A 27,904-nucleotide genomic window follows, 5' to 3' on the forward strand; every position below is an offset into this window, starting at 1 on the left:
TGTGTGTTATTGTGTGTGTGTGTTATTGTGTGTGTGTGTTATTGTGTGTGTGTGTTATTGTGTGTGTGTGTGTTATTGTGTGTTGGTTTTTTAACACAATGATTTATTATACAATATATATACTTACCCATGTGTGTTGCCATTTGTATATACAACATAGTTAGACATGTTCTTTAATAATGTATAATGTGTTGTGTCTGAGTATAAAAACTTTGTCAATACTTTGTTTGTGTGTAAGGTGTATTACCATTACATTGTACGGTATCGTTGGTCGTGTGAGATTATTGTAAAATCAACCGCTTTCTTTTTGTGGATTTTAAATATACATTTATCAATGTGTATCTCCCTGTTTTAAATAAAATAAAATAAAAATATTTTAAATTGTTAGGAAATTATTAATTTACTTTCCTGTATGTTTTGTATTTATTTTACAGTCAAGAGCCCCGAATAGTCCACCTGATCACAACAGTTCAAATTTCAGAACTACCGACCTGGTGTGTGGTGCTCTACAACTCAGCGACGCGTCGTTCGCTACAAGCTTCAAGGTGGTCGACTCCGGGATTCACTAACAATATTTAGCATCGTCATACCTCGTCAATCCATTTGTCTGTCACTAAATTGAATGGTGAGTTTGATACTCCGTTCCTCCATACCACGGAAAATTATGAAGTTCAATTGGCATTACTTAGTTTGTTGATTATACATATATATATACATATATATATATATATATATATATATATATATATATATGTCGTGCCGAATAGGCAGAATTTGCGATCTTGGCTTAAATAGCAACGCTCATCTTGCCATATAGGACAAGTGAAAATTTGTGTATGCAATAATTTCGCCAAAATCATTTTGAACCTAACGAAAAAAATATATTTCACTGTGTTTGTTTAGTATTAAATTATTGTAAACAAATCTAAAATATATTTAGTTGGGTTAGGCTAAAATAAATTGCTCTTGTTATAATAAGGTTAGGTAAGTTTTCTAAGATTCTTTTGTTGCAAAATTAAAAATTTTTACATTATCATTAATGAAAAAAATATATCTTTAATCGTATAAGATAAAATTTTCGAAAGGAGTTAATTTTAAAGGAGTTCTTGCTAATTGACTAGTTTTACATATTCGGCACGACATATATATATATATATATATATATATATATATATATATATATATATATATATATATATATATATATATATATATATATATATCATTGATATGATTGATTATATAAATTTGTATTTTATATTGTTTGTCAGAATAATAACTTCATTATTGGGACATTGTTAGAAGAGACATTCAGTATAGCGACCATGGCTAGGTTATGTGAATATGGGGGTAGCCTAGGGACCTATGATAGGTCACATCATCAGTAACTGCTAGTTTATTGTGCTGAGTGTTACTGAGCTACGTCAGTACTGACTTGTTGGCTTTTCCCAGATTTATTTTATAGTCTGAGTGCGTGGGTAGCTGGTACCGCTGCGTGGGTAGCTGGTACCGCTGCGTGGGTAGCTGGTACCGCTGCGTGGGTAGCTGGTACCGCTGCGTGGGTAGCTGGTACCGCTGCGTGGGTAGCTGGTACCGCTGCGTGGGTAGCTGGTACCGCTGTGTGCGTAGCTGGTACCTCTGCTTGGGTAGCTGGTACCGCTGCGTGGGTAGCTGGTACCGCTGCGAGGATAGCTGGTACCGCTGCGTGGGTAGCTGGTACCGCTGCGTGGGTAGCTGGTATCGCTGCGTGGGTAGCTGGTACCGCTGCGTGGGTAGCTGGTACAGCTGCGTGGGTAGCTGGTACAGCTGCGTGGGTAGCTGGTAGGCGCTGCGTGGGTAGCTGGTACGCGCTGCGTGGGTAGCTGGTACGCGCTGCGTGGGTAGCTGGTACGCGCTGCGCGGGTAGTTGGTACGCGCTGCGTGGGTAGCTGGTACGCGCTGCATGGGTAACTGGTACCGCTGCTTGGGTAGCTGGTACCGCTGCTTGGGTAGCTGGTACCACTGCGTTTGTAGCTGGTACCGCTGCTTGGGTAGCTGGTATCGCTGCGTCAGTAGCTGGTACGCGCTGCGTGGGTAGCTGGTGCCATTGCGTGGGTACCTGGTACCGCAGCGTGGGTAGCTGGTACCGCTGCGTGGGTAGCTAGTGTCACTGCGTGGGTAGCTGGTACCGCTGCGTAGGTAGCTGGTACCGCTGCTTGGGTAGTTGGTACCGCTGCATGGGTAGCTGATACCGTTGCGTGGGTAGCTGGTAGGCGCTGCACTGGTAGCTGGTAGGAGCTGCGCTGGTAGCTGGTAGGCGCTGCGTGGGTAGCTGGTACGCGCTGCGTGTGTAGCTGATACGCGCTGCGTGTGTAGCTGGTACCGCTGCGTGGGTAGCTGGTACGCGCTGTGCTGGTAGCTGGTACGCGCTGCGCTGGTAGCTGGTAGGCGCTGCATGTGTAGCTGGTACGCGCTGCGTAGGTAGCTGGTACCGCTGCGTGTGTAGCTGGTACGCGCTCCGTAGGCAGCTGATATGTGCTGTGTGGGTAGCTCGTACCGCTGCGTGGGTAGCTGGTAGACGCTGCGTGGGTAGCTGGTACGCGATGCGTGGGTAGCTGGTACCGCTGTGTGGGTAGCTGGTACCGCTGTGTGGGTAGCTGGTACCGCTGCGTGGGTAGCTGGTACCGCTGCGTGGGTAGCTGGTACCGCTGTGTGGGTAGCTGGTACCGCTGTGTGGGTAGCTGGTACCGCTGCGTGGGTAGCTGGTACCGCTGCGTGGGTAGCTGGTACCGCTGTGTTGGTAGCTGGTACGCGTTGCGCGGGTAGCTGGTACCGCTGTGTGGGTAGCTGGTACCGCTGTGTGGGTAGATAACCGAGCAATTATGTATTGTTCACTGCTAGTTTGTCTGCTTGTTCATTTAAAAGTTGGAGTTGTAGTGGGTTTGAGGAGTTAAACTGAGGCGGAACAAGACAAGTCAACCTCCTCGAGCACTAGATCATAAGTGTACGGAGCCCAAGACTGTTCAACAGCCTTCCCACAATGGACATGGACAATTACTAATACCCCTGGCTGTCTTTCAAAAGGGAATGGGACAGATTCCTAAATCGGTGCCCGATCAGCTGGGCTGGGATTCGTATGTTGGAGCAGCGAGAGGCCAACAACAACAGCAGGTTGATCAGGCCCTAATCCACAAGAACCGGACCCCGGGAAGGTTGACCCCCGGAACGACTCCCAGGTAGATTCTAAGCAGGTAGATAGCTTTTCATATATATATATATATATATATATATATATATATATATATATATATATATATATATATATATATATATATATAATATATATATATATATATATATATATATAATCTTTCAACACACTTGCCGAATCCTACCTAGGCAGGGTGGCCCAAAAGGAAAAACGAAAGTTTCTCCTTTTAAATTTAGTAATATATACAGGAGAAGTGGTTACTAGCCCCTTGCTCCCGACATTTTAGTCGCCTCTTACAACACGCATGACTTACGGAGGAAGAATTCTGTTCCACTTCCACATGGAGATAGGAAATAAACAAGAACTAGAAAGAAAATAGAAGAAAACCCAAAGGCGTGTGTGTATATATATACTTGTACATGTATGTGTAGTGTGACCTAAGTGTAAGTAGAAGTAGCAACACATACCTGAAATCGTGCATGTGTATGAGACAGAAAAAAAAGACACCAGCAATCCTACCATTGTGTAAAACAATTACAGGCTTCAGTTTTACTCACTTGGCAGGACAGTAGTACCTCCCTGGGTGGTTGCTGCCTACCAACCTACTGCCTAGAATATATATATATATATATATATATATATATATATATATATATATATATATATATATATATATATATATATATATATATATATTATATTATTTCATATGTATTATTAAAACAAAAATAGTTAATGAAAAGAGAGGGATTACTATCAAATGATTTTTTAATTACTTGGTAATGAAATTATGATTAGAAAATTTAATGCATCCAGTGGCAGATCCAGGGATGATCCAGGGATACCAAGGCCTTCCCTTATCCCCAGCCTCCGCTTATATGTAAAAAAAATATTTTTCCCTTGCAAAAAAATGTAAAAAAAAAATCATTACAAATATTAAGCGGCTGAAATAAAAAATTTAGAATCAATCTTTCGTAATTTGCTGGAAATATTCGTAAGTATGTATCACTGTAGCGGATACTGACGGTTGGTTGCTTGACGCAAGCTGGAAGCATGATTGCCGTCCCACAACACTGAACTGGCTATTCAGACTGGCAAAGCCTCGTATGACCATGTTTTACCCTCATGAGAAGTTCCTTAATGCTGGTGAAGGACTCTGGATCTAAGAGAACTGGACTTGTGCTCCGATTCTTTGAGTCTGAGAGCCTTCCATTCCCTAGGCGCTGCATGATTCCTACACGTTTGTGATTTAAGATTCCCTCAGTGTTCTACAAGCCATTAAACAATTTGATTTCCCTCATCCATTGTTCCTTCGTATTCAACTAAGGTTGCGTCGTGTGGCTAGCAAACCAAAAAAGTCTTTTTCTGTTGGATCACTGGACACGTTGATGCGCGGGGTGATGAACAAGTGGATGCTGCTGCATGGTCAGAGGTACGTGATCTTCCTGTTTCCAATAGAGGTATTGCATTAAGGGATTATTTTACAGTCATCTCTGCCCGTCTTCGCGGCCGTTGGCAACAACGGTTCGGACATGCACCATAATAAATTGCACTCTATTAAACCATTTTTAGCTTTGGCCATCTTACCACCGCTGCCGTACTCGGGAGATTGTGCTCTCCCGTCTTCGCATCGACCATACTCGCCTTACCCATGGGTATCCCATGGAACGACACCCTATTCCTCTGTGAGCTTAGCTGGGTTCCTATCTCGGTTATTCACTTAACTGTAGATTGTCCGGTTTACTAGGGAGCTCTCAGCATTTGTCTCCAACGACGCCGTCGCCCTACCAGTCTTACCTTATCTTCCGTTTTTGAAGACGGTCCTGCCTTTGACTTTAAATCACTTTTTGACTTTTTGCCAGCAACTGCTTTAATATACCAACTTTGACACATAGCCCTTAGTCCCTTCCACCCCTTTTCTCCCCTCACCTCTGGTCCCCTCTCCACCTAGCTGTTTATAGGCCCAGTACTGTTTTCTGACCTGCAGAGCTGTATGACCCTTGTTGAGCAGCGTTTTGCAGCAAGTAGCACAACGAACAGAAATCTTGGCTTCACAGCAAGACATGTAGAATACATAACCACTGAAAGAATATTACCTGTGTACGACGTTCCCGCCTGTTTCTATAGTCAGGCAAAAAATATTCAGTGTTATTCAGAAAATCTACAATATTTATTACATTGAGTGTTTTGGGAGAAGAAACGTACATGTTGTTTGCTTCCATTCGTGAATGCAGAACTTAACGTCACACTTGCTTGTTGTAAGGAAAGGCATTACTTTGAGGAAGGTGAGGAGAATTACTCATTTCGAAAGAGCTAGCAGTAGTATTCTCCCACTAACATGATCGACTTGGTTATTAATAAAATATATATTTTTTCAAGGGATAGATCACCTTCGGTGGGCTGATCAAAGGTTCCAGTGGCGAGGCATCATATGACTAAGACCCGCGTCAGGAAACAGTTGTAATGTTCCCTGACGAATCTTTCCTAACCTAACTGGTGTACAGGTTAACTGTTTGGTGTATTCGGTTAAATATATGAACTATAAGAGCATCATTATGATTAAATTTAACATGTACACCATATATTAAGGATACCTGGATGTTAAAAATAGTTTAAAATAATCTTTCACGGGTGTACAGATGAAAAATCTGAGTCGAGAGCAATCGATAGGCTTTAAACCTAAATATGACGGTGGAACTCGTTTCAATTGCTTTTCCACGATTTAGGCCTTTTTGCTTATATCAGTAATTTTATTTCCTGGGCGCCTGTAGGAGTCTCGGGAACTTTGAGGGAAATCTTTTGACATGGGCAATTTAGCAGAATTTTTAACTAGTACTGTTTATTTCACCTTAGAGAAAATGCATATATTATCGGGTGAATCATATATTCATTTTGGTAATATTTTAAATTGTTAGGAAATTATTAATTTGGTTTCTTGTATGTTTTGAATTTATTTTACAGTCAAGAGTCCCGAATAGTCCACCTGATAACAGCAATCTTCAAATTTCAGAACTACCGACCTGGTGTGTTGAGCTTCACAACTCAGCGACGCATCGTTCACTACAAGCTTCAAGGTGGTCGACTCTGGGATTCACTAACAGTATTTAAGGTCGTCATAGTTCGTCACTCCATTTGTCCGTCACTTACTGAACCGAGAGGTGGTGTTTGATGCTCCGTACCTCCACACTACGAAAAATCATGAAGATGAACTGGCATTGCTCAATAGATTAAAATATGTGGTAAGCACAAGCAGGGCTCTTCATTTATTTATTTTACTTTGTGTGTGTGTGTGTGTGTGTATTACATTATTTCAGATGTACTGTTAAAACAAAGAGTTAACGAGAAGGGATTACTTTCGAATGATTTTTTAATTGCTAATGAAATTATGATTAGAAAAAAAAATGCACTGGCTGATCCAGGGACAATCCAGGGATGGTGGCAGGTATACCAAGGCCTCTCCTCATCCCCAGCCTCCTCATATATATATATATATATATATATATATATATATATATATATATATATATATATATATATATATATATATATATATATATATATATATATTATTTTCCCTTTGTAAAAAAATGTAAAAAAAAAAAATTACCAGTATTAAGCGGCTGAAACAGAAGTTTAGAATCAAACTTTTGTAATTTGCTCTAAATATTCGTAAGTATGTGTCACTAGCGGATACTGACCGTTGGTTGCTGGACGCAAGCTGGAAGCATGATTGCCGTCCCACAAGACTGAACTGGCTATTCAGACTGGCAAAACCTCGTATGACCATGTTTTACCCTTCATAACAGGTTACTTAATGTTGTTGAAGGACTCTGGATCTAAGAGAACTGGACTTGTGCTCAGATTCCTTGAGTCTGAGAGCCTTCCATTCCCTAGGCGCTGCATGATTCCTACACGTTTGTGATCATTTCAGATTCCCTCAGTGTTCTACAAGCCATTAAACAATTTGATTTCCCTCATCCATTGGTCCTTCGTATTCAACTAAGGTTGCGTCGTGTGGCTAGCAAAACCAAAGACGTCTTTTTCTGTTGGATCACTGGACATGTTGATGTGCGGGGCGATGAACAAGTGGATGCTGCTGCGTGGTCAGAGGTACGTGATCTTCCTGTTTCCTATAGAGGTATTGCATTAGGGGATTGTTTTACAGTCATCTCTGCCCGTCTTCGCGGCCGTTGGCAACAACGGTGGTCGGACGTGCACCATAACAAATTACACTATTAAACCGCTTTTAGGTTTCTGGCCATCTTCTTACCACCGTTGCCGTACTCGGGAGACTGTGCTCTCCCGTCTCCGCATCGGCCATACCCGCCTTATCCATAGGTATCTCATGGAACGACACCCTATTCCTCTCTGTTAGGTTCGTCAGGTCCCTATTTCGGTTCTTCACTTTCTTGTATATTATCCGGTTTACCAGCGAGCTCGCAGGATTTACCTCCACCGCCGCCCTACAACTCTTACCTTATCTTCTTGCAGACGATCCTGCCTTTGACTTAGGATCACTTTTTGACTTTTTGTCGGCAACTGCTTTACTATACGAATTTTGTCACGCGGCCCTTAGCGTCTCTTCCAGCTCTTTTCTTCCCTCACCTCTGGTCCTCTCTCTACCTAGCTGTTTATAGCCCCGGCACTATTTTCTGCCCCACAGAGTTGCGTGACCCTTGTCAGTTTAGCGCTTTCTTTGGTCATAATAATTGTCCTGGATGGCGAAACGTCTACAAATTAAAGACATCCAGATGTTGCGCATGTGCTAAATACTCCATCTTGTCAGTACTGTATACCATAGATACAGTCCTCATTTCTCTAATCTTGGTACAAACAAGATGTCCCAGATAATTTCTGTATCCTCCCTTGATTGTAGCTCATAGGTCTGAAGTCTGTTATCTGCACGAAGTTCACTGGGGCTATATTTTTACTGTTCATCAATAGTCGAGAATGTCAATCCCTAAATAAATTTTTCTTGCATATACATCCGATGCAAATTCACTCGGTACATAATGAAGTGTATATAAACTGTACACTGAAATATAAAACTAGGCATATATACCATGTTTCTGAGTTGTTATAAAGTATTTTTGATTTGCAGGCATGGTAGTTCTCGGTACTCCATGTTCTTAGCAGTTCCGTCTTCGGTAGTCTAACTACCGGCGGTCTTCACCCCTGGTGGTATCCGTCAGGGTCCCCAACTGTACACGTCAGTGTTTCCACCAGGTCATGGCAAGGTGACGCCCCCAGCACAGTCATCCTTCATTACAAGGTGAGCCTCTTGTTATCTAGTTTTTGTGCAGGTCGATGAGCAGACTCTTCGAGGTCAAAAGTATCCTTGCTGCTGAAGGGATCTCGATCCAGTTAAGTTTAGCCAGCCTTCCCTTCCTCTGATCTAATTGTTTATCATTCCCCAGGAGTGGAATGACCACAGTCCCCTTAACTTTGCATTCAGAACACTTGTAAGACTTTCAATCATTTAACTTACTAGGTTTCAAAAAAGGCAAGTCACTATAACTATGATCTCAAATTCCATGGCAAGATCATCTAGTGTCTCTTGAAATTCAAGAACTTGGGATGACACTGAAAGTTTTACATTTGTTCAGAAGAGTAAAGTTAGTATTTTCCAGACAAATCAGAAGTTTCTCCATTACTCGGAACACTCACAAAGGTCGTTCATGTATTCTTTAAAAATGTTAAAAATCGTGCTGGGATCTCTGTGCTGGTCTAATTGACAAGGTTCAGGAGTGACGAAATCGTATATACTATTTGTGATGGGTTTCTGTTACTCTAATCTACAAATAAAACCAAGTTTAGCACTAGGTTTTGCTTATGATAATAATCCATATAAAACCTCTTTCTTCACACTTGCAGGTATGTACCAAGACAAAACTCACCGAGGGAAAGTCGCACAAACTCGAGATATGTTTGCTCTTTATTTAAGTTGCGTATAACGCTTAGGGTTCGAATTTACGAACAAGGCAGCAGATAGTGTTTGGATCCAGCTTGCGGATGCGGGTCCCGTTATGTTGTAAGATGCTGCTTTTCGTGGGGTATTTTTTTTTTACTCGTCATCAGTGGTTAAATGCTACTGATGGCTTACTTTACCTCGTTTCTGAAATTAATGACTTAACATAGCCCATATTAGTGTGATTGAAGCATGAATTCTTTCCTTATATTTTATGGAAATTAATAAAGTACTCTAATTTTTCACTGTTGTTGCCTGTGCTCTAGGTAAATTAGATTGCTCAGCAAATACGCAGCAATTTGCATCGATTACTGTATGTTACAAAGGCGCTCGGGGCGCCCTAACCTAGTATGTTTCTGTGTGCCCTGTGGTCCAAAAAAATCAGGAGTGGATGACGGTTCTCCACGAGTGGCCACAAAGATGTGGAGTTGTCTTGGTTCATAGGCCATGTTCGTGTCCGGGGAAATAAACAGCCGGATGCAGAGGCAGAGGCTGATGTTGCAAGAGCACTTTACAGTTGATTTTTGCCTCAGCTTCTTCATGAGCCAAATCCAGAGATATATCTTCTGCAAGTGACATGCCTGATGAACCTTGGAAACTGGAACATATTAAACAGGGTTCGGCTGGTTATGTATGTTCGGTCCTCGTCCTTCAAGAGAAAGACATTTTGAGACGAATCTGTCAGTTGAGGATAAGAGGCACACATCTGTAGAACACATTGAACGGCTTGACCATAGTTTAGGCCTTTTAGCCTTTGTCACTTTTTTCTAATTACCGAGATTCCTGTAGGGACCTTGGGGAGCTCTTAGGACAATCTTTTGACAGCAACAATTTAATGGCGTTCTCAACTGAAGTGGATAATTAAATTTGATATATTTGTGCTAGTTCGTTGCCTTCGTTTTTATGGTGTATTTTTGTATAACTATGAATGTTGATTGACCTACACGGTCAGGGAGGTCCATTAATGTCACAACTACTAATATTACAAATTCAAAATGTATTTAACTACTACAAATATTTAAATTATTTTAAAAAGAATCCAGTGAATTAATGTTTCTGTTTGCTTGGATTCCCAAGTGTGCTTCGTCGGCCCTCGTTCCTTATGTTCCTGTCCACCCAGTTTCTTAACATAGCATAACATTCGCTCAGTATGCTGCTGTACACCCAGTTTCTTAACATAGCATAACATTCGCTCAGTATGCTGCTGTACACCCAGTTTCTTAACATAGCATAACATTCGCTCAGTATGCTGCTGTACACCCAGTTTCTTAACATAGCATAACATTCGCTCAGTATGCTGCTGTACACCCAGTTTCTTAACATAGCATAACATTCGCTCAGTATGCTGCTGTACACCCAGTTTCTTAACATAGAATAACATTCGCTCAGTATGCTGCTGTACACCCAGTTTCTTAACATAGAATAACATTCGCTCAGTATGCTGCTGTACACCCAGTTTCTTAACATAGCATAACATTCGCTCAGTATGCTGCTGTACACCCAGTTTCTTAACATAGCATAACATTCGCTCAGTATGCTGCTGAACACCCAGTTTCTTAGCATGACAAAAGGATTTGCAATTCTGTTGTTCCCCGGGCTATTTTTAAAACCTGGTCAGATATCGTGGCGAAGATGATTAGGACCCGGTACAAAACTTGGCTTTCATGGCAATAAATGTACAAAACAAATACGAAACATTATATACATCAAAATATACAAAACACACGTCCTGGGAAATTAAAAATTCGAACAAATCAGAGCACAAAAAGGATAATCTCATGAAAAGTTAAAGTAACCATCACCAGCTCCGAAATTGTTAAAAGGTGCCTGAAAGTTCGAGGTTCTAAGAGCCAATCAAGTTTAAAACCACTAAGATAGCCGAAGCTGTTGGCTTCGTCTCTAAGTTACATACAAGAGCAGAAACACATGTAGACAGCTAGCAAGGAGGTATGTACGTTCAATCTTGAATCCACAGGAGGCTAAAGTTGCTTTAGAGCCTACAGCTGTAGTCTCCAACCTTTTAGTATGAAAGGGTCAATTTGAAAACCAAATTTTAAAGGAGGGCCGCAGTTGCCATTGTAATCCATAAATTATGCTCATTAGAAGTGGAAGGTGTCAGAGGTCGCGATAAGGTTTTGGTGTAAACTGGCTTTAAATATTTTTTAATTGTTGATAAACTGCAGTGCGGGACATATATGAAAGTGAATTCATAATTTCACGTGAAGGCCGCATCCATGTCTTATTAGGGCTTCCGTTGGGTATCCATGGCTTAAAACCTACTGTGTAGGCGAAATGTTTCGGAATAATGATGCATAACTGTTGGGCATGTATCCCAACGCTAGTGGAAAGTAACACTACCATTACTAGACATATTTAGACACAAAATGCTTTTCTAGAAACTCGCTTAAATTTTATGTATTCCTGACACCTTTTAATGAAAATTGCCTTATTTCTGATCACATCACTAACACCAATAGGTTTTTCTGTCGAGTTTACTTTTATGGGTTCCCAAAATCTGTTGTATAGATTTCCTGGAAGACGATGGCCTCAAAATTCACCATCTCTTGTGATGAAACATTCGTGGGTGAGGGGAGTATGTAAGATAAGATAAGATAAGATAAGATTTCGTTCGGATTTTTAACCCCGGAGGGTTAGCCACCCAGGATAACCCAAGAAAGTCAGTGCGTCATCGAGGACTGTCTAACTTATTTCCATTGGGGTCCTTAATCTTGTCCCCCAGGATGCGACCCACACCAGTCGACTAACACCCAGGTACCTATTTGCTGCTAGGTGAACAGGACAATAGGTGTAAGGAAACGTGTCGGAATGTTTCCACCCGCCGGGAATCGAACCCGGGCCCTCCGTGTGTGAAGCGGGAGCTTTAGCCACCAGGCCACCGGGCCACCACAAATATATATATGAACACAGGACTGCCGCACCAACATCAAAAAAGTTAGTTTTTCGTTGTAACACGGCCTCACGCCTCACTGAATGACCCAGAGCGAGAATAGATATCCGAGAAATAGAAACAGAAAAAATTCCTGGAAACGGGTGTCGTTCATACCCCAGACTATCGTCCAGAATAAAAGCTTCCAGTTGGTTGAATTTCTCGCATGTTTCTCTGAACATAACGCCTTGCTGACCTGATGTAATTATGTTTGCACCTCACACCTCCTTGTCACCTGCTTTCCCTCTATATCTGTTTAATATGGACTCTTTACAGACTTAAAAAAAAAAAGATAGGTCTCTAAGCAAAACGCATCAAAAAAAAGACTTCCATTTAGACTGTTCTTTTATAATGCTCATTCTCTGAAGGTGAAGTTGCTCTCTCATGTTTACGTTTTAGCCGGTGATGATGCATTGTCATGTTCACTTACAGAATGTGTAGATGCATTGCCCTTTTTTCTTCCTGCAGGCGAAAATGGGTAATTTTGTTTTTCACCTTCAGTGGGGAAATTGTTTTACTGTGGAAAACGGGGAAAAACATGAAATTGTTTTATTGTGGAAAACGGGGAAAAAAACATGAAATTCACTAATTTTCAAGAAACGGTATTCTGAGAAGAGTAAACTAAAGAATAGATATGCAGTACAGTTTACATTATTCATACGAAGTAACTGTAGAGGTGAATGACCGGGGGTTCAATCCAGGCCGGGGGTATGGTTTGTTTGCAATCGTGTCATTACGATTTCTTGAGTCATGTTGACGGCAGTGAAGGGACTTGAGCTAGAGTTCGTCACGGCCACGCTAGCTGGAGATTCGTCTGTAAAAACTTGCATTTGTGGTCTCAGTGGTGCCTGTGCTAACCTTCCTATGGTGTAGAAATATACCTAGTTGGATGAATCTTATTGTGGCTAGCTGGTCTAGTGGCTAACGCGACGGGCTGGAGTTTTGAGACTCTATGACCGCGGGTTCAATCCCGGCCGCGGTATGGTTTAGAGGTGAATGAATGTTAGATAATTGGGAGTAGATGTGTCCGCAAATGAGTGTATAAAAAACAGTGATTCATAGAATATTTGAGGGTTAAAAAAAAGGCAGGTGAAATATGAAGCATTTGTGATAAAAAGGAAGCTTGTGAACATAGAAAAAAATGGGAATATAAAGAGTACAGTGGTAATACACTGGACCCCCGGTTAACGATATTTTTTCACTCCAGAAGTATGTTCAGGTACCAGTACTGACCGAATTTGTTCCCATAAGGAATATTGTGAAGTAGATTAGTCCATTTCAGACCCCCAAACATACACGTACAAAAGCACTTACATAAATACACTTACATAATTGGTCGCATTTGGAGGTAATCGTTATGCGGGGGTCCACTGTACTTGAATGGGTGTGAGGCATATTTGTTGTAGCGGGGAGGTGGAGGGAGACATTGTAGATGCTGAGTTAGTGCGAATATTATGGGAGGAAATGATAAAAATTAGAAATCAATGTGTAAGTAATGCAACTGCATTATGTTGGTTTAGTCAGAAAAGATGGGACGGGCAGATTACCAAGAGGAAATACAAATTTCGGGTAGAGAGGAAGAGTATCTGTGAGGATCGTCCAGGGAAAGAATGGTGGGAAGGGGTAAAAATGGTACTTGAACATCCAGGAAACATATGCGTAGGTTTGATCGGACAGGAGACAAGTGGGTTTTGGGACCTGACGTGATGCTGGATACAGGGGAATTTGGGTTAAATGGATGCAGGAGAACTCTGGAGGCTGGAAAGTGCAGTGCCTGCACTCAGAAGGATCTGTGGGATGCTGCGATTCGAGAAGAGGGGAAAGGGGGTGATGCTCTTAGTTGTGTGATATACGTACACTTTTGGTAAAGGATCAATTGATTGTTAGTAAGTGTTTCTTAAACTGATTGGAAAACGGCGAATGTAGTAAAACGTAGAAAAAAAATAGCTACAGCAGTGAATTGTTTCTGTATCTTCCATACATTAGAACACTGTGTTTAACTCTTAAATATGAAATTAAGACACATGTGCAACATCTGGGTATCTTTATTGTAGACGTTTCGCCATCCAGTGGCTTTATCAATATAAATTCTAGGACATAACTTGAAGACAGTAGGACTATATACAGAAGATGAGGTAATCAGTCCCTCAACCTAGGAGTAGGTGCGAACAGCACCAAGACTACTGTGCTCCTCGCACCTACTCCTAGGTTGAGGGACTGATTACCTCCTCTTCTGTGTATAGTTCTACTGTCTTCAAGTTATGTCCTAGAATTTGTATTGATAAAGCCACTGGATGGCGAAACGTCTACAATAAAGATACCCAGATGTTGCACATGTGTCTTAATTTAAACCATACCCCGGCCGGGATTGAACCCGCGGTCAGAGAGTCTCAAAACTCCAGCCCGTCGCGTTAGCCACTAGACCAGCTAGCCACAATAAGATTCATCCAACTAGGTATATTTCTACACCATAGGAAGGTTAGCACAGGCACCACTGTGACCACAAATGCAAGTTTTTACAGACGAATCTCCAGCTAGCGTGGCCGTGACGAACGATTTCTTGAGTCATGTTGACGGCAGTGAAGGGACTTGAGCTAGAGTTCGTCACGGCCACGCTAGCTGGAGATTCGTCTGTAAAAACTTGCATTTGTGGTCACAGTGGTGCCTGTGCTAACCTTCCTATGGTGTAGAAATATACCTAGTTGGATGAATCTTATTGTGGCTAGCTGGTCTAGTGGCTAACGCGACGGGCTGGAGTTTTGAGACTCTCTGACCGCGGGTTCAATCCCGGCCTGGGTATGGTTTGTTTGCAATCGTGACATTACGATTTCTTGAGTCGTGTCTTAATTTCATCTTGTCGGTATTATATACCATTCTTGCACAACTCTTAAATATCTTTTCTTTCTCTATTCATGACTGTTTGCCTGAGGAGTTTATATTAGTGTTGTAATAAATTACATAATACATAACTCTCTCCTGTTTCCTGACGACAAAAACATTACCACCACCACTGGCCTATCATGTCCTTATTTTCAATAAAGGATAGATTAATGAAGTGTCCAATCATGAGAGGTACCTTGATGATAGGGTGGGGGCTCTTCAAGCAAAGCTAGGACTGATGAAGGGTTTAGCGCTTTCCCATAAATATACTTTCAAGTAACGTGTAAAGGGAAAGAAATCATGTCATGAACTAATATGACATGACCTTTCTCTTTCACTAGGATGCATAAGAAGGAACATACAATGAAGTACCATGAATATCAGAATGGTATGCAATACCGACAGTTGGTAGGTAAGATAGGCAACAGTTAGGCAACTTTATTCCGAAACGTTTCGCCTACACAGTAGGCTTCTTCAGTCGAGTACAGAAAGTAGGCAGGAGCAGTAGAGATATGAAGACTGTCATCAGTCCATCACCCTTGAAGACGTAAATTTGAGGTTGTCAGTCCCTGAGCCTGGAGGAGAGTTCTGTTCCATAGTCTGAAACAATGTGAAGATCAAGCGACAGTGTGGAGACTTGTATACTGTCGGAAGGAGAGGTGCAGAGTAGTAAGAACATAAGAACATAAGAATGTAGGAACACTGCAGAAGGCCTACTGGCCCATACGAGGCAGGTCCTTATCAAAACGACATCTACCTAAAGCTACTCAAGAAACAACTCCCGCTCCCCCCAACACCAATCAAACCCAGCCCCTCCCACTCATATATTTGTCCAGTCTCTTCTTAAAGCTACCCAAGGTCCTAGCCTCTATCACCCCACTGGGAAGACTGTTCCACGCATCTACAACTCTGTTAGAAAACCAGTACTTACCTATGTCCTTTCTAAATCTAAATTTATCCAACTTAAATCCATTATTCCTGGTTCTTACCTGGTTCGACACCCTCAGTACTTTATTAATGTTTCCCTTGTTTATGCCCGTCATCCACTTATACACTTCAATGATATCTCCCCTCATTCTACGCCTCTCCAGAGAGTGGAGATTTAAGGCTTTAAGTCTATCTTCATACGGGAGGTTCCTTACACAGTAAATCATTTTAGTCATTCTTCTCTGTATGTTCTCTAATGAGTCTATGTCCATCCTGTAGTAAGGGGACCAAAACTGAGCAGCATAATCCAAATGAGGCCTCACTAGTGATGTATAGAGCTGTAAAGTAAAAGGACACAAGTGCAACTAATGTGACATTAGTTGCACTTGTGTCCTTTTACTTTACATATTGTCGGTAATTCTACCAACTTTTTTACAATGTATAGAGCTGTAAAATAACTTTTGGACTTCTGTTACTTATACTTCTTGAGATAAATCCAAGTAATCTGTTGGCCTTGTTGCGCACACTGAGGCACTGCTGTCTTGGCTTTAGATTTCTGCTTACCATGACTCCCAAGTCTTTTTCACATTCTGTATGACCGAGCTCTACTTCACCTAGATTATAGCTTCGAGGGTTATTTTCATTACCAAGGGCAAGTACCTTACACTTATCCACATTGGAAATAAATGGTATAAAATACCGACACAATGGCAATATAAACACAAATGCAGTATAATGTGATCCTTTATTGACTACGTTTCGCCCACACAGTGGGCTTTTTCAAGTCACAAACAGAACTACCTGGGGTGAACGAACGAACGAACGAAAGTTCAGGTAAGATCCCAAATGGGATGAGCGGGGAAGACGGGACAGACGAAAAATAGTGCTGGAGAGGAGTGTTCTTAGTCGTAGAAATAGAGCCAGGGCTTAACCCAGCAGCAAAGGCGATCGTGGGACAGATATTGAAAAGAGAAATTCCGGTTCTTCTGTTGGGACTCCGGTGGGGTGAGCTGGGAGTAAGGGACTTGCGACGTTTAGAGCTAGAGAGGAGTGCAGAACTGAGTCATGTCTTAACCCATAAAAGCTAAGGCGAACGTGGGTCAGAGAATGGTACCTGTCTTAGAAGGTACCTGTCAGCGGATCCAAGGTTATTTGTAAGTAGGGTTAGGAGCAGGATCATGCAAGGAGTAGAAAAGGTTGTGTTGGTTTGTGGGTCTGCGAATGTCTTCGTCAAGGAGAGAGGTCCAGTAGTCATGTCGTGTCTCAAGTTTGTCTATCTGTCTGTCACTGAGCCTCTTCCAGTACAGATTCAGCGCAGGGACGTCTAACTGGGCATGGAGAGACTCGCTTGTGGCGAAGTCCTCCCATCTGACATCAAGCACCCAGCGCAGCGCCTTGTTCTGGACACGCTGCAGTTTAAGTAAGTTTGTTTTTGCTGCAAGAGAGAGGGCTAGAGGAGAGTAAGTTATCAGAGGACGTATTAGGGATTTGTAGAGGTGTAGTTTGGTGCGTTGAGAGGCATGTTTCAGCTTGTAGAGGCCCGCAAGGGCCTTACTAGCTATTGCATGCCTTGAGTGAATATGTCCGTGTAAACGAAGAAGGTAGTCAAGATTAACGCCAAGGACAGTGACAGATTGTGTGATAGGGAAGTAAGTGCGGGTGTCAGCTGTTCTGAGTTCGACAGGTAATGGAGGATCACGTTTCCTGTAGTTAAAATACGTAATGCTGGATTTTGCTGCATTGGTTTTGATCCTCCATTTTTGTTCCCAGATGGCTATCCTGTCAACCTCATTTTGTGTTTTGTGTGTGAGTGTATCTATATTGGCATGAGTGATAAGTTGTGTAATGTCGTCTGCATAGGCTAGTGTGATGGAGTTGTGGTATATAGGTGTTGGAATGTCGTTAGTGTATAAAATGTAGAGGGTAGGGGAAAGGACAGATCCCTGGGGTACTCCAGCATTTAGTGTGAAGTAACAGCCTTGGAATTTGATTCTCATGGTACGGCCGTCTAGGAAGTTGCAGAGGAGTTTACGAGTATTGAGAGGCAGGTTGAAGTTAGTGCAGAGTTTGTACTTGAGCCCCTCGTGCCACACAGTGTCAAAAGCTTTTTCAACGTCTTTTGCAACCAGGGCTGTCCTGTTTCTTTGTTTTGACCTGGGGTGGAAGGAACGCGAGTATTTATAGTCCGGCTGAGGTCAGGTGAAGAATGCTGCATCTGATGATGTACCGAGTTGGGTTGTAGAGTCTAAAAACTTGGGTAGCTTGGAAAGGAGACTGGACAAGTTTGTGAGCAGACCTTCTACAGTGTTCTTATGTGGGATAGCGATGAAGAAGTTTCTTGGCAAGTGGTTCAGCTATGTTATAGAAGCCACTATTCTGGTTGAAGTTGTCGGATATAGAAATAAGTGATGATTCCAGGATTCTTCGGTATTGAGTGTTGTCTTCTGTGGCGATAAGTCTTGAGTTTCTGTAGTTTATCAAGTGGTTGTGTGAATTACGGTGTTGTACGCAGGCATTCCTTGTGTCGTCAGACCTGCTTGCGTATTGGTGTTCTGAAATACGTGTTTGGAGGTCCCTTGATGTTTCGCCCACGTATAACTTGTTGCAGTCATTACAAGGGATTATGTATACCCCTGCAGAGGATGGAGGCTTGTCCTGCCTACTACTGGTGATGTCCTTGATGGTCGTGGTTGTGGAGGTAGATACTTGGAATGATGTTTTGGCAAAGATGTTGGAAACATGTTTGGCAATGGAGTTGGTGGGAAGGACTATGTATCTCTTCTCGGCAGTGTCTTCTCTGGGTGTGTTGAAGATGTTTAGTGCTCGCCGTCTGCAGTCTCTGATGAAGTGACGAGGATAGTGGAGTTTGGAAAATACCTGTTCAATTATAGTGCATTCTTCCTCAAGGAACTCGTTGCTGCAGATTCTGAGTGCACGCAGGAAGAAGCCTATAATTACACCACGTTTGGTTTTGGTGTCGTGGTGAGAGTAGAAGTGGAAAAGATCGTTTTTGTTGGTGGGTTTTCGATAGACTTTAAAACGAAGTTCGTGGTCAGCTTTGCAGAGTAGAACATCAAGGAAAGGAAGAGTGTTGTCGACCTCTTCTTCAAGTGTGAACTGAATTGAAGGCTCGACCTGGTTGAGCTTGTCTTGGAGAGCTTGAACGTTGAAGCGTTTAGGAGTTATGAGGAGAATGTCGTCAACATAACGGAGCCAGGTGACAGACGAAGGAATAATGGTGGAGAAACGTTCGGCTTCTAGATGTTCCATGTATAGGTTCGCTAGGACTGCACTGAGTGGCGAACCCATGGGTAGTCCAAAAGTCTGCTGAAAGAGGTGATTTTCAAAAGAGAAACACGTAAAGCCAACACATAGTTCAACCAGGTCGATGAAGTCGCTGGCTGGAATGGGAAGATCAAGTGAATCGTCAATTTTCTTGCGCAAGAGATCGATGGCTTGTTTAGTAGGTACTTTAGTGAATAGGGAAGTCACGTCAAGGCTGGAAAGTTTCTTGTTCCTGATGTTGATGTTGCGAATGCGATTGAGAAGATCACCTGAGTGTTTGAGATGTGCTGGACTGATAGTGCCCAAGAGTTTCGAGAGGTGTTTGGCGAGAATTCCTGAGAGCTTGTGGGGAGCACTGCCTATTCCCGAGGATATGGGCCTCAGTGGGATACCAGGCTTGTGAGTCTTTGGCAGGCCGTACATTCTGGCAGGTCTGGGGTTGCTGGGCATGGTGTGCAGAAGTTTCTTCCCTTGTTCTGAGCTCCTCAGAATGCGGCGAGTCCTTTGAAGAAAAGTTTTAGTAAGGTTGTCCACTTGGTTAGTTGTGAGAGGTTTGTAGGTATCTGGGTCATTAAGTAGATTGAGCATTTTGTTCCTGTAATCGTCAGTGTTCATGATAACAACACCACCTCCTTTATCAGCGGTGGTGACCCTGATGGTCGTGTCTTCTGCTAAACCTTTGAGTGCATTGATGTAACGTCGGGGTATGACTGGGGAGCTGCGTGTTGAGATGGCTGCTGAGATGATGCCTTGAAGATAGCCTTTTTGGAAGTCGGAGTCATTGTGTCTGTAGTTTTTGGCGATGAAATTGAGGTCTTGTTTTGGTTTCGTAATTCCTGTTGCGAATTTGAGGCCTAAGCTGAGGGCTTCAGTTTCTGTGGTTGACAGTCCACTGTCAACCACAGAAACTGATAAACTACAGAAACTCAAGACTTATCGCCACAGAAGACAACACTCAATACCGAAGAATCCTGGAATCATCACTTATTTCTATATCCGACAACTTCAACCAGAATAGTGGCTTCTATAACATAGCTGAACCACTTGCCAAGAAACTTCTTCATCGCTATCCCACATAAGAACACTGTAGAAGGTCTGCTCACAAACTTGTCCAGTCTCCTTTCCAAGCTACCCAAGTTTTTAGACTCTACAACCCAACTCGGTACATCATCAGATGCAGCATTCTTCACCTGACCTCAGCCGGACTATAAATACTCGCGTTCCTTCCACCCCAGGTAGTTCTGTTTGTGTCTTGAAAAAGCCCACTGTGTGGGCGAAACGTAGTCAATAAAGGATCACATTATACTGCATTTGTGTTTATATTGCCACTTATCCACATTAAACTTCATCTGCCATTTCTCAGACCAAGACATTAATTTGTTCAAATCGTCCTGGAGTTCATTGATATCCTCCTCAGAGTGAATTATACGGCCTATCTCTGTATCATCAGCAAACTTATTCATGTCACTAGTAATCCCTTCATCAAGGTCATTAATGTAAATTATGAACAAGAGAGGGCCTAAAACTGATCCTTGTGGAACGCCACTAGTGACTAATCCCCAATCAGATTTCACTCCATTAATGGTAACTCTCTGCTTTCTATTGGTAAGCCATGCCTCAATCCATGCTAGAACTTTACCTCCTATACCATGAGCTGCCACTTTTCTTAAGAGTCTCTTGTGAGGTACTCTGTCGAAGGCTTTACTAAAATCCAAATAAACAATATCATATTCCTTATCACTGTCAACTGCCTCAAATGTTCTATTGAAGAACGTCAGTAAGTTTGTCAGGCAGGAACGACCTCTCGTGAATCCATGCTGAGATTCATTTATCAAGTTATGCTCTTCAAGGTGACTTCTGATAATGTCAGCTATAATTGATTCTAATAACTTGCCCACTATAGATGTCAGGCTTATTGGACGGTAATTTGAAGGAGTGGACTTATCCCCTGATTTGAATATAGGAACCACATTAGCCATCTTCCACATATCTGGCACAACACTGGTAAGGATGGACGTATTGAATACACTCGTTAATGGCTGACTAAGCTCCATCTTGCATTCCTTAAGTACCCTTGAAAACAACTCATCGGGTCCCAGGGACTTATTTTGTTTCAGTTTGTCTATCTGTTTAATAACCATGTCAAGTAAAAGGACACAAGTGCAACTAATGTGACATTTATTGTGGCAACGTTTCGCTCTCCAGGAGCTTTATCAAGCTTGATAAAGCTCCTGAAAAGCGAAACGTTGCCACAATAAATGTCACATTAGTTGCACTTGTGTCCTTTTACTTTACATATTGTCGGTAATTCTACCAACTTTATTACAATAACCATGTCCCTCGTGACAGTAATATTAGTTAACTTGAATTCATCAGGAACTAAATAATTGTTAATTACTGGAATCTCATTTACATCTTCTTGTGTAAAAACTGACAAAAAATAGTCATTAAAAGAATGTTATCAAGGGTGATGGACTGATTACATCGTCTTCACATCTCTACTGCTCAAGTCTACTTTCTGTACTCGACTGAAGAAGCCTACTGTGTAGGCGAAACGTTTCGGAATAAAGTTGTCTAACTTTTGCCTATGTGTCTTACCAGCCAAGGAAGTACATTGATGCCCACAAAGGACTCTTAATTCAAAGAAATTTCTTCACTCTTCCAAATGGATCAAACCTGATTGCACTCGTTTTCTAGGAACCACATAAGCCTACGGCTTTAACATTTTGACACTATATTTTAAATTAATATATCTGAAGGTTCCTATAAATTGTTTTTGCTGGGTGAGTCATTGTATTTGTGGAGACACGGGGCAAGAACTTTTGCTGATATCACCTCGTCGGTTTTTAAACCGTTTATTCACATGAAATTCTGCGTTTTAGTTATGCTTCGGAGAGTCACAATGTTCAGAGATTAGAAAAATGACCTCGTTAATGAATTTATAAATGTTCTTATGAGTGGGTGGGACTGGGTTTGATGGGTATCGTGGGTACGGGAGTAAATTCTTGGGTAAGTTTGGGTATGAGCCAGCAGGCCTTCTGCAGTGTTCCTCCATTCTTATGTTCCGCTCTTACAAACACAGTCTTAAGTGAAACTACACGACTTGAAGACCTGTTTGTGTGCTCTCTGTGAATCTGAACCAGGATGCCCTCTCTTGAGCAGCTTTACCAGCAGCTGAGAGAAGAACTCAGAGTTGCTAAACTGGAGATACGGCGATTAACGGAGAACAAGAGGATTCGTAGTAATCCTCCTGTTGTGAGTCCCCAGGTTAAGAGGGGAGCTTGGTCAGTGGTCGGGCAACATGGAACCAAGCTGAAGATTAAGAAAACGGTTGGAGAGGCAGAAACAACGAGAAACCAGAAGACTGCCGTGGAAACTTCCAACTCATTCTCGGTGCTACCTGACGAATGTGAGTGTTCTACTGGGAATGCCACAACGAGCACCAAGGAAGCATTGGCAGACGTGAGTGAGACATCCCTAGAAACCCCAACGAAGACCATCGAGAACGTCATGACGAATTCTACAAGTTGTGTAATGCTACCTGGCGAATTTGAGGCGACTACTCGGAGCATCACTACGGACGACGCCAAGGAAGGTAAAAACATTGTTGTAATAAAGTTGGTAGAATTACCGACAATATGTAAAGTAAAAGGACACAAGTGCAACTAATGTGACATTTATTGTAGCAACGTTTCGCTCTCCAGGAGCTTTATCAAGCCATTACAAACAATACATGGACACAGAGGGTATATAAAGGCTCAGAGTGAGGTGAATACTAGTGAGGTATCATTTCGATGTTCACTAGTGGTAGTAGTAGTAGTAGTAGTGGTGGTAGTGACAAAAGCAATTAATTCGTACATGAGTAAAAGGATATAAAAGCTATTACTTGGGTAACATAAAAATAGGTTGGACAAATATAAACTGGAATGAGGCAGGTTGTTTCAGTGTTCACTCTCTGTGCTTTGTGTAGTATAACAGGAGAGACTATGTGATGGCAGGGTTTACTGTTTTCAGGAGGATTCTTGCTAAGACTTCGGAGATGGTGAAGCTGCCGTTGTTTTGTTTAATTGTATTCGAAACAGCGATCAGTGCTGATTCAAGGCACTTGCGTGTGCGGAAATTAGTTTCTTTTATCACTAATTGGGCGTCTCTGAATTTCATAAGATGATTGGTGGAATTTCGGTGTTGTACACAGGCGTTGTTTAAGTTGTCGTTCCTACATGCATATATGTGTTCATTGAGGCGGGTGTCGAGGTTTCTTGCTGTTTCACCTACGTAGATCTTGTCACAGCCTCCACAGGGTATAGTGTAAACTCCTGCATTGACTGGTTCGTGGTGCTTGGGTTTTGTCCTGGTTAGATCCTTTATTGAAGTGGTAGAAGCGATGGCGACTCTGGTGTTAGCTTGTGAAAGTACTTTTGAGACGTTTAGTGCAACCTGGCTGTTGGGAAGAATTATAACTTTGTTGGGAGTGGTGTTGATGCGTGGAGAATTGATGATCTGAAGAGCTCTTTTCTTGCAGTCTTTGATGAAAAAAGAAGGAAATTGTAACTCAGTGAATGTTTGGTGAATGTAAGTACATTCCTCGTCAAGAAACTCAGGACTACAAATTCGGTATGCTCTTAGGAAAAACCCGATGATGATGCCTCTTTTGGTCTTGGTATCTTGACTGGAATAGAAGTGTGTGAGATCATTTTTATTGGTGGGTTTCCGATAAACTTGAAATCTTAGGTTGTTGTCTACTTTGTGAATGAGGACGTCGAGGAAAGGTAGCTTGTCATTGGACTCTTCTTCTAGTGTAAACTGAATCGCTGGTTCAACTGCGTTGAGCCTTGCCTGAAGATCCCGTACATCAAAACGTTTTGGAGTTATTACGAGGACATCATCCACGTAACGTAACCAAGTGACGCTTGAAGGGATGATGTTGGCGAAGTGTTCGGACTCTAGGTGTTCCATGTATAAGTTGGCTAGGACGGCACTTATTGGGGACCCCATTCCCATGCCGTAGGTTTGTTTGTAGAGCTTGTTATTGAAGGAAAAACAGTTGAAGTTAACACAGAGTTCAATCAAGTCAACAAAATCTCCGGGAGGTAAAGGAAGATTAAGGTCCTGGTTGACTTTACGTCGTAGAACCTCGATGGCTTTTTTGGTAGGTACTTTTGTGAAGAGGGAAGTCACATCCAAACTGCTTAGTTTCTTGTTACGGATGGAGAGGTTACGGATGCGGTTGAGAAGGTCGCCTGAGTGTTTAAGATGAGCGGGGCTGATGGTCCCCAGAAGGCAGGAAAGATGTTTGGCAAGAACTCCGGCTAGTTTGTGTGGAGCACTGCCTATTCCTGACGTGATTGGTCTGAGAGGAATATTGTGTTTATGGGTCTTGGGTAAACCATACATGTGTGCTGGTTTAGGGTTGCTTGGTAACAAGTACAGAAGTTTCTTCCCTTCTCTAGTGCGTTTGCGTATTTGTCTGCTTTTGTATAGAAAGTCTTTGGTGAGCGTCTCCCACTGTTGAGTGCTGATAGGTTCGTATGTAGATTGATCATTCAAAAGGTCCATCATTTTAGTGTTGTAGTCACTGGTGTTGAGTATGACGACTCCACCTCCTTTGTCGGCGGTGGTGACGATAATGTTGGGGTCGTTGGCGAGGTCCTTAAGGGCAGTGATATATCGTCTAGAAAGATTAGAAGAAAGTTCACATAAAGCTGCAGTGAGAAGGCCCTGTATATAACCCTTCTGGAAGTTGCTGTCACTGTGTCTATGGTTCCTGGTAACAAGGTGGAAATAAATGGTATAAAATACCGACACAATGGCAATATAAACACAAATGCAGTATAATGTGATCCTTTATTGACTACGTTTCGCCCACACAGTGGGCTTTTTCAAGTCACAAACAGAACTACCTGGGGTGGAAGGAACGCGAGTATTTATAGTCCGGCTGAGGTCAGGTGAAGAATGCTGCATCTGATGATGTACCGAGTTGGGTTGTAGAGTCTAAAAACTTGGGTAGCTTGGAAAGGAGACTGGACAAGTTTGTGAGCAGACCTTCTACAGTGTTCTTATGTGGGATAGCGATGAAGAAGTTTCTTGGCAAGTGGTTCAGCTATGTTATAGAAGCCACTATTCTGGTTGAAGTTGTCGGATATAGAAATAAGTGATGATTCCAGGATTCTTCGGTATTGAGTGTTGTCTTCTGTGGCGATAAGTCTTGAGTTTCTGTAGTTTATCAAGTGGTTGTGTGAATTACGGTGTTGTACGCAGGCATTCCTTGTGTCGTCAGACCTGCTTGCGTATTGGTGTTCTGAAATACGTGTTTGGAGGTCCCTAAACGCTTCAACGTTCAAGCTCTCCAAGACAAGCTCAACCAGGTCGAGCCTTCAATCCAGTTCACACTTGAAGAAGAGGTCGACAACACTCTTCCTTTCCTTGATGTTCTACTCTGCAAAGCTGACCACGAACTTCGTTTTAAAGTCTATCGAAAACCCACCAACCAAAACGATCTTCTCCACTTCTACTCTCACCACGACACCAAAACCAAACGTGGTGTAATTATAGGCTTCTTTCTGCGTGCACTCAGAATCTGCAGCAACGAGTTCCTTGAGGAAGAATGCACTATAATTGAACAGGTATTTTCCAAACTCCACTATCCTCGTCACTTCATCAGAGACTGCAGACGGCGAGCACTAAACATCTTCAACACACAGAGAAGACACTGCCGAGAAGAGATACATAGTCCTTCCCACCAACTCCATTGCCAAACATGTTTCCAACATCTTTGCCAAAACATCATTCCAAGTATCTACCTCCACAACCACGACCATCAAGGACATCACCAGTAGTAGGCAGGACAAGCCTCCATCCTCTGCAGGGGTATACATAATCCCTTGTAATGACTGCAACAAGTTATACGTGGGCGAAACATCAAGGGACCTCCAAACACGTATTTCAGAACACCAATACGCAAGCAGGTCTGACGACACAAGGAATGCCTGCGTACAACACCGTAATTCACACAACCACTTGATAAACTACGGAAACTCAAGACTTATCGCCACAGAAGACAACACTCAATACCGAAGAATCCTGGAATCATCACTTATTTCTATATCCGACAACTTCAACCAGAATAGTGGCTTCTATAACATAGCTGAACCACTTGCCAAGAAACTTCTTCATCGCTATCCCACATAAGAACACTGTAGAAGGTCTGCTCACAAACTTGTCCAGTCTCCTTTCCAAGCTACCCAAGTTTTTAGACTCTACAACCCAACTCGGTACATCATCAGATGCAGCATTCTTCACCTGACCTCAGCCGGACTATAAATACTCGCGTTCCTTCCACCCCAGGTAGTTCTGTTTGTGACTTGAAAAAGCCCACTGTGTGGGCGAAACGTAGTCAATAAAGGATCACATTATACTGCATTTGTGTTTATATTGCCATCCTGGTAACAAGATTGAGTTGATAGTTAGGTTTGCGTATGTTGGTGGTAAATTTGAGCCCCAGACTCAGTGCTTGTTTCTCGTTTCTCAGTTTCTTGTTTCTCAACAGTGGGAGACGCTCACCAAAGACTTTCTATACAAAAGCAGACAAATACTCAAACGCACTAGAGAAGGGAAGAAACTTCTGTACTTGTTACCAAGCAACCCTAAACCAGCACACATGTATGGTTTACCCAAGACCCATAAACACAATATTCCTCTCAGACCAATCACGTCAGGAATAGGCAGTGCTCCACACAAACTACCCGGAGTTCTTGCCAAACATCTTTCCTGCCTTCTGGGGACCATCAGCCCCGCTCATCTTAAACACTCAGGCGACCTTCTCAACCGCATCCGTAACCTCTCCATCCGTAACAAGAAACTAAGCAGTTTGGATGTGACTTCCCTCTTCACAAAAGTACCTACCAAAAAAGCCATCGAGGTTCTACGACGTAAAGTCAACCAGGACCTTAATCTTCCTTTACCTCCCGGAGATTTTGTTGACTTGATTGAACTCTGTGTTAACTTCAACTGTTTTTCCTTCAATAACAAGCTCTACAAACAAACCTACGGCATGGGAATGGGGTCCCCAATAAGTGCCGTCCTAGCCAACTTATACATGGAACACCTAGAGTCCGAACACTTCGCCAACATCATCCCTTCAAGCGTCACTTGGTTACGTTACGTGGACGATGTCCTCGTAATAACTCCAAAACGTTTTGATGTACGGGATCTTCAGGCAAGGCTCAACGCAGTTGAACCAGCGATCCAGTTTACACTAGAAGAAGAGTCCAATGACAAGCTACCTTTCCTCGACGTCCTCATTCACAAAGTAGACAACAACCTAAGATTTCAAGTTTATCGGAAACCCACCAATAAAAATGATCTCACACACTTCTATTCCAGTCAAGATACCAAGACCAAAAGAGGCATCATCATCGGGTTTTTCCTAAGAGCATACCGAATTTGTAGTCCTGAGTTTCTTGACGAGGAATGTACTTACATTCACCAAACATTCACTGAGTTACAATTTCCTTCTTTTTTCATCAAAGACTGCAAGAAAAGAGCTCTTCAGATCATCAATTCTCCACGCATCAACACCACTCCCAACAAAGTTATAATTCTTCCCAACAGCCAGGTTGCACTAAACGTCTCAAAAGTACTTTCACAAGCTAACACCAGAGTCGCCATCGCTTCTACCACTTCAATAAAGGATCTAACCAGGACAAAA

The 27,904-nt window shown here is 42.4% G+C and overlaps 1 long non-coding RNA gene across 1 annotated transcript in view; it reads left to right on the plus strand.

Annotated features, from left to right (window-relative positions):
- The first annotated feature begins 453 nt into the window (after window positions 1-453).
- Window positions 454-27,904, plus strand: part of LOC128704578 (uncharacterized) — a 60,653-nt gene continuing 33,202 nt past the window's right edge. The window contains exons 1-4 of the long non-coding RNA XR_008409533.2: window positions 454-625; window positions 6,201-6,429; window positions 7,122-7,300; window positions 8,292-8,462. This is a non-coding gene — a long non-coding RNA (uncharacterized lncRNA). The remainder of the gene's footprint in view (window positions 626-6,200; window positions 6,430-7,121; window positions 7,301-8,291; window positions 8,463-27,904) is intronic.

The sequence above is a fragment of the Cherax quadricarinatus genome, unplaced genomic scaffold (genome assembly GCF_038502225.1).
Source record: "Cherax quadricarinatus isolate ZL_2023a unplaced genomic scaffold, ASM3850222v1 Contig17, whole genome shotgun sequence".
NCBI classification, from domain to species: Eukaryota; Metazoa; Arthropoda; class Malacostraca; order Decapoda; family Parastacidae; genus Cherax; species Cherax quadricarinatus.